Here is a 17,220-nt window from a genome sequence, read left to right as displayed (position 1 = left end):
GACTCCAGAAGTCAAGTCTGAGACAGTGTCAGATACCAGACACCTACCATGATTCTACGAATAAAAATAAGAACATCAAAGTGTCAAAAATGAACATTGGTCTTATTGGCTAAAACTCAGGGTTGTTTTATTACAACTGGCTCCTAAATTTGCGAAACCTATTATGGGGAGATTGATCCTAGTTTGAATACAAAATGAAAGGAACACTTCAAATCGACAAATTATGCTTTCTAAAGGTACTTTATATTTTAAAGGAAGCACCCGACGGAACTGGGAGCCCAGGTTCTGCTGTAGCGCTCCGCGCAAAAAGCGTTTTACAGAATTAGCGGAAAATAAATCTTGCCTTGGAGAAGCGGTACTTTGGCGCGCATTAAATTGCGTAAGGGTCCGGAAAATATCCGCTCCAGCCAATTTAGCCTGGAAAACACTCCAGCGAGTCCCCATTCTTTGTGTGGAAATGGACGAGAACTCCTTTGTCGTAATCCGGACTAAGCTTTCTTATCATTTCCGCTTGAAAATTCTCACAAGTTTTCCCCGATATTATTTACCACATTATAAAATATCATTTTGCGCCCAATTCCCTAATGGTTATTTTGTTGCGACACTTAAAGATTCGTCAGCAGAAAATATGTATCTTACAAACGAATCTCGTATTTGATTAGTTAATGGCTCATTTCTTATTCTGAAATATACTTGGTTTGTTTTCTTGGATTATTCGACTTTCTCTTCGATATAAATCGCGGTATTAAACACAAAAGCACTCAGTTTTGGATTATTTGACTCTCAGTAAATCGAGAGACATTTATTTCAAACTAAATGTTTCTTAGTCAAAATAAAGTATCACTACAATGTTCACGTACTAGTAGTGAAAATAAAGTGCAATGTGTTATTTCTTAGTGATAAATTGTGAGATATTACGGGTCTCATGTTAGGAATCTGACCAGTACGCATCGAAGCATTTTAGGTTTTCTTAGGAAAGAGACATATCCCATAAGTCTAAAATTAAAAGTAAAATAAAAGTTCATCGTTGTTATTTGGCTAAAATGAAGATGGCCGCCAGTGCTATCTGGGGAAGAATATTAAATTGCTTCACAGAAAAGGTGGTTTACAACTCCAGCACCAAGTGAGTAACCATAGAAAATTTAAGAAATATTATTTTCCGACTAATATTCCAAAAAGAATTGTTATTTGACGATGGATGTGCCACCCCTCCTCGCGGGTTTAGCAATATTGTCGGCCTCGCTCAGTGGAGAAGGGCGTGAGTATTGGTAGAGCGCCAGGACAACCAAGTTCTTGCGCAGTGACAGAGGACTACTAAGATTGACGGAATACCCAGATGGTTACGGTTTGCTCGGTAATAAGGGCGCCACCTTGTTGATGGGGTGTGATAGTCGCAGGTCTCCAACAAGGAAACAGTTTCCTGCCCTCAGGTATGCTCAATCGAGACCACTACCATGCACGCAAGAAACTATTAGGTTTACGACACTAAGCCTTAGGTACTTACATTAGCCACAGATTTCGGTTGATTATTGTCTAATAGTAAGTTGCAAGGTCTCTAATTAAATATCAGGCAATTAGAAATTAAAACCAATATTTCACATATTTCATTCTGTATTGCCTATTTCTCTCACAGTGCTAAGGTCTTAAACTAAATAAACAAATATATATTTAACTTAACTTAAACTTAACTCGTTGGCCAATTGAAATAAAAATACGAAAAAATTATTACGGTAGGAGCGCTCCGATTTCTAATACAAAATTACAGTGGCCAAAATCATGATGACGATATTCCTGAACTACAAAATTACAAAACAATAATTCACATGAATACATAATGGCTAGACCTTAAATTAAAGTTGAGTCCCATTTTGTCAAAGTTCGAAACTGGATCCACACTAATGCAGTTATTCAGGCCTAGTCCGATAGGTAGAGGCTCCACAATGGACATTGACGGAGTTAGTCCGACCTCCCAGGGGAGCACGATGGAATAAGTAGTGTAAAGTCTACTCACCAACTGGGCGGACCCAAAACACACACACGAGCCGTCGATTGTATCGTCCGTTACAATACAATATTGAAACTTTTAACTTCATAAAGTCAGTTTTATTCATCTTCTGCGGCTCATTGAAATCAGTAAACACTACTTATAATCAATCATGAAAACAATGTCCAACTTAACTTAAAAGAAACCAGCTGACTAAAACAGCAACATCTGTCACTATTGTTGGTGTGTCTAACATACTCGTATTTAGCTTACTGCGGCCAGTAAAAATGTAAAAGAAACGTTTTAATGTATAAACATAAGTACATTTAAAAAGCGCAGAATCTGCCAATTACAATGATATACAATATTGGTCTTAAACACAAAGCATAATTATTCTGACACAGAAAAAAATCAATTACGTTTGTTCTTACTTAAACTAATTAATTACAAGAATTATAGTAAAAGTGTATTGAAGTATTAACATAATGCATTAATGTATGCACTTTCACGGCAATGGTAGTATAAATTTCATGACAACGGCCTTTACATTATTCTGAGTAAAACTAAATAATATACAAACATTAGGACATAAAGTTACCGATTCAATTATTTATAGAACAGTTAACAAGTTTAGTAAGGAAATTTATGAGAGACGATGCAATTGTTACGACGAGATAATATCTCGGCCTAATTATGTACAATTTACAGAAACAATTTTGTGGTTACAGTATTTGACACTATGAACACGTATTTACAACTATTTATCTCCGTGAACTATTAAAAAGACTAGATTAGTATTAATTTATTACAGATAACGTATTAATTTCCTACGTTTATCGACAGGACTTGACAATCTTACTACGAGGCCCAAGGCTTAGTTTTACCGTAGATATTTAATTCTGTAAAGACAAAATTATTATACTGAAATTTTACTAACTGACATACGCAAGCGACAAAATATCAATGGCATGGTAATGGCTCACCTTAGCCTAACTCCTTTATTTGAACAGCTGATTGGGCGTCTAATCAGTGACCGTTCTGTTATTGCAGCAACAATGAATGCGCGCTTCTTCATTTGGATGTAAAATTTCGTTATGTAGAGTGTGATCAGTTCTACATAACAATTGCTCAGGTAAAACAGAAAAGTACACGTCACAGACGGTTTGAAAGGATAATAATGTTTCGGATATTTATCGTTGTTGTATGTTACAAAAATAGAATACTACGTTTCGGGGATTGAAATCTGAGCTCTTCAGGTGTCTAAAGTACTCTGAAATGACTAAGCTCTTCAGGTGTCTAAAGTACTCTGAAATGATGAACTAAAATAAGTTTCAAAACAAAAAAACTTGTATGACATAAAAAGAAAACAACTTTACAGCAACTAAAGGAAGTCCACAGTTTTTAGTTTCTTGTACATGTTAAGCTTATGTATTCGATTCGAATTTCTGACACTTGAAGATGAGGATGGATTTCAATCCTCGAAACGTTGTGTTATGTTTTGTAAAATATAACCGTGACACTACCCGACACCCTATTAATATAACAGTAACGTGCATTCCAAAGAGTGTCTGTACTATTGGCATTCAATTCCATTGTGATTTGGTTCAGCGAGAGGCGAGAGCTGAGAGCTGAGAGCCGAGAACCAACGACATCCAGCTCTCGGTGTACTGGCAAACCTCGTACTAGGTGCATGCAACTAATTGAGTATCTCAATGGAAGCTGCAATATTTTCCTATTACTTTGGGGTCATTGAAAATCGAATTAACGTAATTGCATTTGTATGGCAACTTAAATACTGTTGTAATCGTTGTGATGCATTATATTAACTAGAGGACACCCCTGCCCGCTTTGAGAGCCAATGCCGACTGTGTGCTAGTTTTAATTCCCCACTGACTGATTTTTTTACTAACTCTGACAAATCCCGAAATATCTCGACTTGAGTATTATCCCATTGGGAATATTTTAATTTCAAAACTTATACACCTTTCTTATTTCTGGTCGCAGAGTTATGGCAGGTGTCTGAAAATAAATACTATATATGGTTAATAAGCTTGCGATTGGTTCTAGGTTTTTTTAAGGTGATTACGTTTGAATATATTAACAATAAAATAAAATTAGATTTTCAAAATAAAAAAATAAAAATATCGAACAAACTAAAAACATTTGATACGTACGAATCTTATTTACATTGACGGTAATCTTATAATTCTGGCTCAAAATATTAGAGTGTGAAGTGTTTGAGACTTAAATTTGTTCAACACTTTAATTATGAATGTTGAATTTAGCTCCAGTTCACCTTCCTCTTAGTACAGCGTTTGGAATCTGACGCTGACACAGACTTGACTCCTGAAATCTGGAGTCATGTTCGTCTGAAAAGAAAAAAGTCGGTGACGAAGAAGATCAAAACGAACTCTCTGCAATTCTTTTATCTCTTCGCACGAACATGACTCCAGATTTCAGGTGTCTAGTCTGAACAGCGTCAAATCTCAGACGCTGCACTAAAAGGAAGGTGAACTGGAGCTAAACTCATGTTCAAGTTGAATCAATCCTTCACACGATAGCTACGTTATGGGTGAAAACTTTTGTTATTGTAGAAACATCAAGGTATTCGCCAACACAGCCGGGTTTTAACAATTGTTTGAACAAATAATTCATTTTCTTAACATACACATTTTTATATATCTTAATTTTTACAATAAACTCCTTTTTAATTTATTAAAGCAAGCAATGCATAATTATAAAATACTTTTTGACACTGTTAGTATCAATTGATAGTGGCCTATTTTTGAAAGTAACATGATATATGTAGTTTTTGTAACTCTAACTATCTTAGAAGGTTTGAATGTCAAAGTTATGCATGTGATGATGGCTCATGTTATAATAAGCTCAAAACTTCAATAAAATTGGTGTAATAACTTTTTTATCATTGTCGGTTTTTTTAAATATCCTCTTTCGTAATTTCGAATACAAGACTCTAATAATCATCTATAACCCGTAACATCACTTTTTAACCTATCTCACATGCCATCTTATATCCTATTATAACAGGCTGATTAATCTTTAATAAGATTTAAATCTTTGGGCTTTTCAAAATTATAAAAGACAACACGTTGACTTTCAAACAAATTATTTCTGTCCTTCATGTCAAAGTTTTAAACACATAAAGAAACTATCGTCCATACTTGCAACAGATACAACACTTACACAGAGTATTACTTTGGTACCAGCCTGGCCATTCTTTGTTCTGTAATTTTTCATACGTTGTACCAAAAACGAATTAAATATAATGTCAAAAAGCTCAAAAGTGTAACTGTAAATGAATAGCGTGCAATACTATTTTTAAATTTGCAATGCATGGTTTTTATATTATAAAATTGCAATTGCTTTTTCTTGTGGAAAACGTAAGGATTCCTTTCTTTTATTTACCAGGTTTTTTTTTAAACTTATTAATAACGTTCAGGATTGAGATTTTCCTGTAATGATGATTCCAAAGATAGATCAGAAAAGGACATTTCTATCGCAGAATTCACGTCTCCAGTTAAGGCTGTTATTATCCTTCAGTTTACATTCCTGCATATGAATGACCATTAAAGAATTTCATATTCAATAAAGACAACTTTTATGGACAGGGTGATATCTATCTGAAAGCTACTGGCAGTCATGACGTTTTCAATACGGCTTGGTGCGTTTGGTAAATACCAGAGCAAATGAATAAAACAAACTAATTAAGCTCGCGCTAAACACAAATAAATTACAAATTGGCAGCCTCTGCTAAACGTTTGGGTCTCGTACAAGTAAATATATAATTGATGTTTAACACATCTCCTACATACTTTATTGGATATTTATGGGCAATTCTCCCTCCAACAAAGCTATAAATATATTTATTTTTATTTAATTTAACATCGTCGCTAAGTCAAACGTTGAAATATAAAATTTAAATTTGTAAATTTAACACAATTAACTTTTGCATTTTTTTAAATATAAGCAATTTTTCCCACAGGGGAATTAAGGTTTGTGCCAAAAGTAGTTATGATTTGAGTGACAGTACATAAACGATATTACCTCACATGAAACTGATATGTGATTTGATAATATTTTGCAAAATTTACATATATTTTTATATTTATTATTTTGAATCACTAATGCAAACCAAATGTAAACGCAAGTGCTCTAATTTCATAATGGACCCAACTCATCACATACACATTTAGCTGTACCATAATTGTTAAAATCTTCTTAGATTTAAAAAAAAACCGATCCCCTTTTAAGCCTTACTCTCATGGGCCACTGGCCTGTGTGAGGATCTCATCAAACAGAATAAGGGGGAGAGTCGATACAGTACAAGGTCGATGGTACTGATAAAAAGTGCTACGGTCACAGACAGGGTTCGAACCTGCGCTATCTCTAACTCAGACTCACAGAGTCCAACGTCTTAGACCGCTCGGCCATCGGCACTCACAAGATTGGATATTTAACAAGATAAAGTTACAAAGTGCCTCAGTGCCTTTGGTCTTAAATCATAAATGAATTGACTCCAGTAAAATAATGAAATGTACCTAAAAATTTCAATTTGAATTGACAATTATTATTCTACTGAACGCTACCAAAAGTGTGTATTATTGAAAAATAATGTAAACATACATTACGTTAATTAGGTAGAAATCCCCCCTTAAAAAAGATATTATAAAGGAGTAAATCCGTTCTCCCTCAATTTCAGACAGCTTTCCAGAAGTACTCGAAATGCTCATAACTTTTTCTTTCCAAGAATCGTCTGAGGGGCTTAATATCCACGACGTCAGGCTTCCACAATTAGGGTCAAATATTGAGAATTTTAATGTATTATTCAGGGAAAACGGCGCTTTGTCGTGTCCCAATGCCCAAGAGCTCGGAAGGATTCCTCTCCAATTATTACCATTCTCTTGCCGGCATGCCTAATAAGGCATCTTACTCCGGCTTACTCCAGCTTGGCAGTGAGTAATTGACGTTTTACAACGGCTTATATTCGGCTACACTTTGAAAGGCTTTAGTGCTACAAGAATGATACAATGTAAACATAACGTGATGAAAAATGTACCAGCACAAATACGCACTCAACTTGCTGAGCGGTCTTGAGTTTTGTTTCATAAGCACAATGTAAAACTTCAAATGATTTTGAGCGATCCTTTGGTTGTAAAACTGTAGGACTTACCTCATTTCATTTTATTCAGTCATTTTTTTCTGGTCTCCCTGTTAAGTACGAATTTTATTTATACAGGGTGAATAAAAATTTGGTTCTAAAGTTTAAAAAGGAGACTTTAAAATGCATATAATTTTTGCAAAATATTAAATTACATATTAGTTTAATTTAAATGAGCTAATATTGTTTATGTATTTTCACTCAAATCATCACTACTTGGCACACACCCTAATTCCTTTCTCAAGAAAAATTATAATTATAATACATACATACATGCATATATATATATATATATATATATATATATATATATATATATATATATATATATATATATATACATATATACACTTCGGGTGTATAAATGCAGAATTGCTCTATTATAACAATTATTGGACTTCTTAGTATAAATTTCCTTTAATATTTCGGCTTTGCCGTTTTCAAAAAGGTATAATAAAAGGTAAAACACAAAAATATATTATTAAATTTGTATTATAATATAATACAGATAAAGAGGTAACTGTGAGGAATGCACAGATTTACATTTTAGTGGTTTAATGTGGAAAGGAAGTTTCATTTGGTAATTTTGCAAATGTTTTGTGTCCCCCAAAAATGCGGGATTTTAGGGGCAACCAAAAAATTTCAAATGTAAACAAACCCCTCTCAAGTGATCCCTCATTTTGAAGAGCATAAAAAAAACTTAAAAGAATTGTGAAAACCTGATATCGCTATCTCTTTCCCATACAACCTTTTAACGAAGTCTTTACACTTAAATTTTTGTTGTAAAGTTACTGTCTGCGTGGAAACTGGTTTATTGGTCGTTTGTGTTCTGAATCAGTTAGAAAAATGGACGAAGGATCCAATGAAGATTAGAAAGTACACTGATGAGAAGTTTATTTGCAAAGAGTGACTGTAATATCCCGGTGCGAAGTAAGGTTTAGTACAAACAAGTCCCTTCTTTGTTTCAATCCCGTCAGAACAGGTCATACTGTTAGAGTGGATATTATCTAGTGGATCATTATTATCCAGTGGTATCATTATGGTGTGGTTACTGTTCCGTGGAGAGTTTGAATGTTATTAAGGTTATTGATTTTGGATCGCTTTGTCATTCTTCCTGTTAAATGACATTCTCAAATTATTACTGTATACGAGTAATAATGCCCCGTAGTCACGACGGTAAAGTAGAAATGATATTTATTTTCTGAGCTCAGAATGAACATTATCATGAGGCAGAACAGCGGTTTAATGTTGCACATCCTGATAGACCTGTGGCAAGTAAATACTTCAGAACTTTAGTACATAAGTGTCGAGTATCTGGATCCATTTTTGATGCTCTGTCTGTCCCCCAAAAATGCGGGATTTTGGGGGTAACTAAACAATTTCAAATGTAACCCCTCTCAAGTGACCCCTCATTTTGAAGAGCATAAAAAACTTAAAAGAATTGTGAAAACCAGAAATCGATATCTCTTTCCCATACAAACCTTTAATTGAGTCTTCACACTTTTTTTGTTTTTTGTTGTTTTTGTTTTGTTGTTTTTGTTTTTTTGTTTTTGGTCGGCCTCCTTTAGGAGAAGTTTGAAATTGCTACACAATTTATTGAAGATCCGCAGCAGTCCATCAGATCAGTATGAATTGTTTTTGACGTTTCCCAAAGGTCTGTAGTACGCTTACTGAAGAAAAATAAATGTTACCCTTTTAAAAATCAGCTTGTACACGACGAAATGGAATCACTATTTTCTGCTCAATCATTGTTTATTCAAAACGTTGTGTTCAGTGATGAATGCAATGCTCAATCATTGTTTATTCAAAACGTTGTGTTCAGTGATGAATGCAATGCTCAATCATTGTTTATTCAAAACGTTGTGTTCAGTGATGAATGCAATGCTCAATCATTGTTTATTCAAAACGTTGTGTTCAGTGATGAATGCAATGCTCAATCATTGTTTATTCAAAACGTTGTGTTCAGTGATGAATGCAATGCTCATGCATTGTTTATTCAAAACGTTGTGTTCATTGATGAATGCAATGCTCATGCATTGTTTATTCAAAACGTTGTGTTCAGTGATGAATGCAATGCTCATGCATTGTTTATTCAAAACGTTGTGTTCAGTGATGAATGCAATGCTCAAATCATTGTTTATTCAAAACGTTGTGTTCAGTGATGAATGCAATGCTCATGCATGCATTGTTTGTCAATGGGGCTGTAAACAAACACAACTGCAGGTACTGGAACACTGAAAATACCCATTTATTCCGTGAATCCTGCACCCAATTCCTAGAAAAAGCAAATGTGGGGGCCGGGATTTGCAAATCACATTTTAGGACCATTTTTATTCTATTTTATAATTCTAATGTTACAAAAATCGATTTTCTCCGCAATATCTTCCAGCAGGATTAAGAAAATTTAACATATTTTTAACACACTAGTCCCTATATTATATTATCCAAACTGTCTAGGCACTAAATTTAATTGCACAATATACTTATTAAGTATTACATTGTTTCAACAACGAGTCTCAGTGTCAGAAGGCCGAGAAAATTTAAAATTGTCACTCCAACCACGTTCAACACTGGTTTCGGAAATTATATTTACTCGAACCAGAATTGCTCATACACGTGCAAGTGTATAAAAATGTGTGCGATGGGGCAGGTAACTGCTAGACACATTATAAAATATATGTAAACTTAGGAACAGGGGGTGATTTTGGGCTCTGGGAGTAATTTTCAGTAAAGTTATGCAGACATTTTCATTGAGTGCTACCATGAAGACAATTGCAATAGGCCGAATTAGCATTCAAAGTCTACTTAAAATACAGTTTATGTAGTGAACAAACACTCTTAGTTTATGTATACGAAAGTTTTGTATTACCCACCACGCTCAGCTCCCTCCCCCAAACAGCGCATTAGGCTGCAAGAGGGGTGAGACAGTATTGGGGCGAGTGTCTGGTAGGGGTGACTCAAGGAAAGATGAGTCATCGGGTCTGAGATCGGAGTCTGACAATCCGTTCAGAAATAACAGTTGATTTAGTAAAACTAATATTCCAAAACGGTAAGCTGTGGAAATATTTTGTTATTTCATTTTTTATATTTTGTTTTTTCAAGATCAGGAAAGAATACCGTCAGATTTCGCGGAATTGCACACCGAGTTTTTATTATTTAAATTTTCAGATGTCCTGTGGAAAGGCTGACAGACAATCATACAAAAAAGAAAGTTTAAACCCCCCCCCCATACGAAAGAGAAATAGTGCCACACCACTGAGTGATAAGCTTCAATAACGCTCAGCCTAATCTCTTGGATGGACATGCGTAGCTCTCTCGACTACGTAGATATTAAGTGCAAAATGTAGACTCCAGTGAGGCTAAACACTTATTAAAATGTCATATGATGTTATTTGTAAAGAAACTCAGTTAAACAAAAATTATGTTTATGTGAGTTTCTTCTAGCCATCACGGTTACCCATAAGGTGAAAATGTTCGCTAACGCTCAGCCAAATTCCATGGAGTTACATGATCCGTCAACAAACTCGATGTTGGTTATACAGAAATGAATCTTCATGCAACATTTCATTTTCTTATTTATTTTTTTCACACACTAAAAAAAATATAAGTTCATTCCAGTATGGCAGAAAAAGAAGATACAATACAGTTGTTAACATATGTAGGCAGTAAATAGAAATAAGTAACAAAGTAAGATCACATAGAGTCGCAACAATAGTGAAAAGTCAACAGCAACGATACAAAGTTTTCAAAGCGCCTGCACATTATAAACTGCAATTATGAGATAGTTAAGTATATTAAATAGTACAACACTATTTGAAGGCGCTAAGGTATGGTGTACATTTGACTTTAAGATACGTTTCTGGTTGAACTTAAAACTTGAGTAAGACCACTCTATAATAAAGTACATGTACATGTACAATGGCTATAAACATACAGAGTTTTTGATTGTGGCAACAAAGCAAACTCAACACCGGCGTTTGAAATATAATTCACTTGAACCAGAAGTGCACACGAGCAAAGCTTACGAAAAGCGTGCGAAGCCGCGGGAAACAGCTAGTATTACATATTTACTGTGACGGAGTTTTCTCAAATAACATGATTTTGGAAATATACAAATGTTATAGTTCAGTACCCAAACGCCTTTTATTTCATATATGCTTACCTAGGGCTATTAAACACTGACCAAACATATTTTTGTCAGTATTTAATACGACTCAAGAAAAATCTCTTTTTACCTTGTTTTTAAAAGTTTGTAAACGATCGAATGGAATGCCATTGAAATTGCATAGATTTTCTACAACTTTGCTAGTGTATGAAAACGGTGAATGCATACATAGTACATTATGTAAAAGGAAAATCCACCATATTGCAAGAATAAATTTAGAATTTTCACATATTATTCCGTTTAAAATTAATCCTAAGAAAGAAACATGCAACCTTTCCAATAATCAATTTAAGGAATATTTAACGTCATTAAATGATTAAAATATTAAAAATTAGAATATTCCTAATCCAATAACTCTGTATGCAACAGTAGTCACATTAGTAAGTTTTAATAAAATAATTTTAACATACCAGATAGTATTTTAGTAAATTAAAACATTGTATGTATTTTATATTTTTTGTTTATCTTACAGAGACAGAAGGAAACATACGGGAAAAATACACACAAGGGAGAGGAATGACAAAAACAACGGAACTAAAAATTCACTTTACTTTCATAGAAGGCAGCTTATATAACTGGGTATCAAGATATTTGACGACTTTCGAGTCGCAGAACCCCTGTAGCGGAGATGTAACGTACAAACTGATTAAGAACTCCACAAGTTACGCTGACGAGATCACGTTCTAAGTGGGTTTGGACTGCCTAAACGTGTTAATGGTCCTAACACTGAAGTTGTACAGCAGAGGTAGACCTTGAGATTGGCTATCACGATATTTGACTATTTTAGTCGCAGTATCCATGTAGTGGAGATGTAAGGTACAAACTAATTAAGAACTCCACTTGTTACGCTGACGAGATCACGTTCTAAGTGGGTTTGGACTGCCAAACGTGTTAATGGCTACTAACACTGAGATCCTAACGATATTTGACTTTATTAGCTCGCCAGTATCCATGGAGTGGGGGTGTAAGGTAAACATTAAGAACTCCACTTGTGACTCCCTAACGTGTTACTCCTAACATGAAGTATAGCAGAGGTGTCAGACAGATTGGCTATAAACGATATTTGTGCTATTTCGATACGGCGTAAGTTAAGTGGGTTTGGGACTAGTAACCTCTTATGATGTAGCTATCGGGTACTGCCTTAAACGTGTTAATGGTTCCTAACACTGAAGTTAGATATCTCAATGATACGCTAGTTTTTAGTACGTGTAGTGGGGTGATCAAATTAAAATCTATAATTAAGACTTATCCACGACGTGTAATTGGTACGACTAATGAATCACGTTCTAAGTGGGTTTCTGGACTGCCTAAACGTGTTAATGGTCCTAACCTGAAGTTGTACAGCAGAGGTAGACTTGAGATTGCTATCATCGATATTTTGGCTATTTTAGTCGCAGTATCCAACGTTCTAAGTGGGGGTGTATAAACGTTTGTTAATGGTGCCTAACACTGAGTTGTACAGCAGAGGTAGACTATATTTGACTAAAGTGGAAAGTTACACTCTCTCCTCGAGTTACGCTGACGAGATCACGTTCTAAGTGGGTTTGGACTGCCTAAACGTGTTAATGGTCCTAACACTGAATTTGTATAGCAGAGGTAGACCTTGAGATTGGCTATCACGATATTTGACTATTTTTTAGTCGCAGTGCATCCATGTAGCGGAGATGTAAGGTACAAACTAATTAAGAACTCCACGTAGAGTTACGCTGACGAGATCACGTTTCTAAGTGGGTTTGGACTGCCTAAAACGTGTTAATGGTCCTAACACTGAAGTTGTAAGGCAGAGATAGTCCTCAGTGATTGGCTATCACGATATTTGACTATTTTAGTCGCAGTATCCATATGTAGTGGAAGTGTAAGGTACAAACTAATTAAGAACTCCACGAGTTACGCTGACGAGATCACGTTCTAAGTGGGGTTTGGACTGCCTAAACGTGTTAATTGGTCCTAACACTGAAGTTGTACGGCAGAGATAGTCCCTGTGAGATTGGCTATCACGATATTTGACTATTTTAGTCGCAGTATCCATTGTAGTGGAAGTGTAAGGTACAAACTAATTAAAGAACTCCACCTGGTTACGCTGACGAGATCACGTTCTAAGTGGGTTTGGACTGCCTAAACGTGTTAATGGTCCTAACACTGAAGTTGTACAGCAGAGGTAGACCTTGAGATTGGGCTATCACGATATTTGTCTATGACTATTTTAGTCGCAATATCCATGTAGTGGGGGTGTAAGGTACAAACTAATTAAGAACTCTCCACGAGTTACGCTGACGAGATCACGTTCTAAGTGGGTTTGGGACTTGCCTAACAGTGTTAATGGTCCTAACACTGAATAGTTGTTCAGCAAAGCAGAGGTAGACCTTGAGATTGGGGCTATCACGAGATATTTGACTATTTTAGTGCATAGCAGTATCCATGTAGTGGCGGAGATGTAAGGTAGGTACAAACTAATTAAGAACTCCACGAGTTACGCTGACGAGATCACGTTCTAAGTGGGTTTGGACTGCCTAAACGTGTTAATGGTCCTAACACTGAAGTTGTACGGCAGAGGTAGACCTGTGATTGGCTATCACGATATTTGACTATTTTAGTCGCAGTATCCATGTAGCGGAGATGTAAGATACAAACTAATTAAGAACTCCATCGAGTTTACGCTGACGAGATCACGTTCTAAGTGGGTGTTTGGACTGCCTAAACGTTTTAATGGTCCTAACACTGAAGTTGTACAGCAGAGATAGTCCCTGTGATTGGCTATCACGATATTTGACTATTTTAGTCGCAGTATCCATGTAGTGGAAGTGTAAGGTACAAAACTGATTAAGAAACTCCACGAGTTACGCTGACGAGATCACGTTCTAAGTGGGTTTGGACTGCCTAAACGTGTTAATGGTCCTAACACTGAAGTTGTACGGCAGAGTAGTCCCTTGTGATTGGCTATCACGATATTTGACTATTTTAGTCGCAGTATCCATGTAGCGGAGATGTAAGGTAAGGGTACAAACTGATTAAGAACTCCTCGAGTTACGCTGACGAGATCACGTTCTAAGTGGGTTTGGACTGCCAAAAACATGTTAATGGTCCTAACACTGAAGTTGTACAGCAGAGGTAGACCTTAAGAACATTAAGAACTCCAATTGTTACTCTGAAAATATAACGTCCTACGTTGGTTTTAACGATGTAAACGTATTTATGATCCTAACACTAAAGTTGTGTTGTTTGTGCAGAGATAGCCCCTGTGATTGGCAATCACATTATAAGATGGTTTTCGTGGTATTCAAACCAGGTGGTAATTCTTTTCTGAGTGTCATTGTAACATAAGGCGTGGCTTTTCTTCAATAAAGATCATTTAAATGAATTGTATTTCACTCTATTCAACAATTATTATAAAGTTAATGTTATTTAATATTAAGAGATTTTAATTAAACATTCCGTTCTATGTTTTAAAACTTTATTATTGCAATTGGAATGGACACGATATTAAAAATGTTCAATATAAAAATAGTGACACTTCGTTTATGCAAGTAAACTTTAACTGATTTTTCACTCATTCAAATGACTCTGTTTGCAATTACAAAATGTGCTACATTTTCCAGAAGGATTAAATTTTATACTTTTTCTGGCTTTACAATGAATTTTGATTAATGTATACAATGAAAAATTCAATGACTACCATTTCTGAAATTTAAAAAAATTTAACGAGTTTTTACTATATAGGCTAATGATCAATGAAGGCGGAAAGAAATTTTCTAAAACGTTGACTTAATTTAATTGTCTATTAAAAGTGTCTTTATTGCACAATTGTTCAAATTATTCTGAAGACTGCAATTATCAGATCATATGTAAAATCAGGCATTATTTGATAAAATAGTTTATAGTTACGTAACTATGTAACAATGTAACGCCAAATATCTCAGAGAAGAAAAGAAATATTTGCCTGATTTATTATAAAAGGTTCTTTATTCCTGAGGTAGGCGAATTATGCATTCAGACTAGTAGACTTAGCGAGATCATGCGCGTATTATAAATATTAAACTCGTAAGCTAATTGAAGTGGCTCGTAATCGCAACTCGTGAACCCATAACATCATTACTATACTAGAGTACACCGCACGAAAATAGTCCAATGGTGGTCTGAACCCCCTCTCCACGCCAACAGTCCGCACCAAGCACTGTTGCCAATTTTTACGTGTATTCTATGGAAAATTACTGATCCCTCGACATCTGTTGCAATAAACAAACACCGTCAGCTGTTACCGTAAACAAATACAAGTGAATTCGTTTTCATTCATCTGTTATACAGACACATGTTAATCAAGCTGACAATCATGCCATAGCGAGAACATCTGTTGGTCGGCAGCGATGTGGCAGAATCGCCTCAAACTCATCTGGGCATGATTTTACAAGCTACATCAGTACGGTTATGAGTCGTTCTTTTACGGGACGTAAAATATGTCACCTACTTAGTATTTATGCACAAAATTAAACCGGTACAGCGGAGTATTGAAGGTTCCAACAGAACGTGACGAAAGAGGTAGTGCACTGACGGACATTTTGAGCCTAAAGCAATTCTATAGACACAGAGGAACATATGTATCAAGTTTCAGGACTTTTCTAGAAAGAGTGACCACGCAAATAGACAGACGGTTGAGCAGATAGACATTTTGACTTCAAACTCAATCGTGTTCTTTCTTGGATAAATAGAAACCCATCTACCAAGTTTTAAGTCTGTAGAACACTTTTAGTGAGAGTTATCGCACAAATGGGTAGACGAACAGACAGAGAAACAAACTGCGCTTGGGTATTTTGATCCCAAAATAAATTAGGTTCTTTATTGGATAAAAAGTAACCCATGTCCCAAGTGTTTAAGTCTCTAGGACATTTTTATCAAGAGTTATCGCATATCGCACAAATAGGTAGACGGACGAGCAGACAGACATACTGTCCATTGGCCTTTTGACCCCAAAACAATTGGGTTCTTTCTTGGACAAAGAGAAACCCATTTACTAAGTTTTAAGTCTTTATGACACTTTTTTAAGAGCTGTCGCACAAATAAGTTGACGAACGGACAGACAGACTGATTGACGGACCGCCCTTTGACATTTTTACTTACATCAGTTGGGTTCTTTCTAAAATGTACCATGTACCAAGTCTCTTGGACATTTTTATCAAGAGTTTATCGCACAAAAGGGTAGGCATACGGGCAGATAGATATACTGCCCTTATGTCTTTAGACCCCAAAATCTAATGGGTTCTTTCTTGGACGAAGTTCATGGTAAATGGACTTGGTTCCATTTACCAAGTTTTAGGTCTCTAGGAATCTCTAGGAATCTTTTAGTACGAGTTTTCACACAAATGGGTAAACGGACGGTCAGACAGACTGCACTTTGGCCTTTTGACCCGTTAATCTATTGGGTTCCACCTCGGACAAAGGACTGCCTATGATTTCAAAACTATAGGAGCTGTCCATCAACAAGTGTCACAGAAATGGACGGATAAACTGAAAGAAGGACAACGACACGATTTCAAGAAGGCCCTGTCGGGTTCTTAATATTGAGCAAATAAATGAACGATCGGATAGTTTTTCTTCATAAGATAATCAAGCAAGTACATATTAAAATATTTTATGATTGGATAGAATATGAAAATAGATCCGACAAAACTTTGCACTCAACAAACTTGCATAATGAAATAGACACTCGGCCGAAAGGTAAATAAGTTAGTTAAACAGTTCAGCTAAGAGATTTACAAGGCAGAGAACTCACAAGAGTTACGTTTTCTTTGCGCGGGTGTAAATTAAATTTATTTTCACGAGCTAAACAAAGTTTCAGAGCGCGTTTTGATTAAAACTTCCCGACGTTCTTGTGACCGTATGTTTTGCTAATCCATAAAG

This window comes from Homalodisca vitripennis, chromosome 7 (assembly GCF_021130785.1).
Source record: "Homalodisca vitripennis isolate AUS2020 chromosome 7, UT_GWSS_2.1, whole genome shotgun sequence".
NCBI lineage: Eukaryota > Metazoa > Arthropoda > Insecta > Hemiptera > Cicadellidae > Homalodisca > Homalodisca vitripennis.
Note: the sequence above shows the minus strand (reverse complement) of the source record.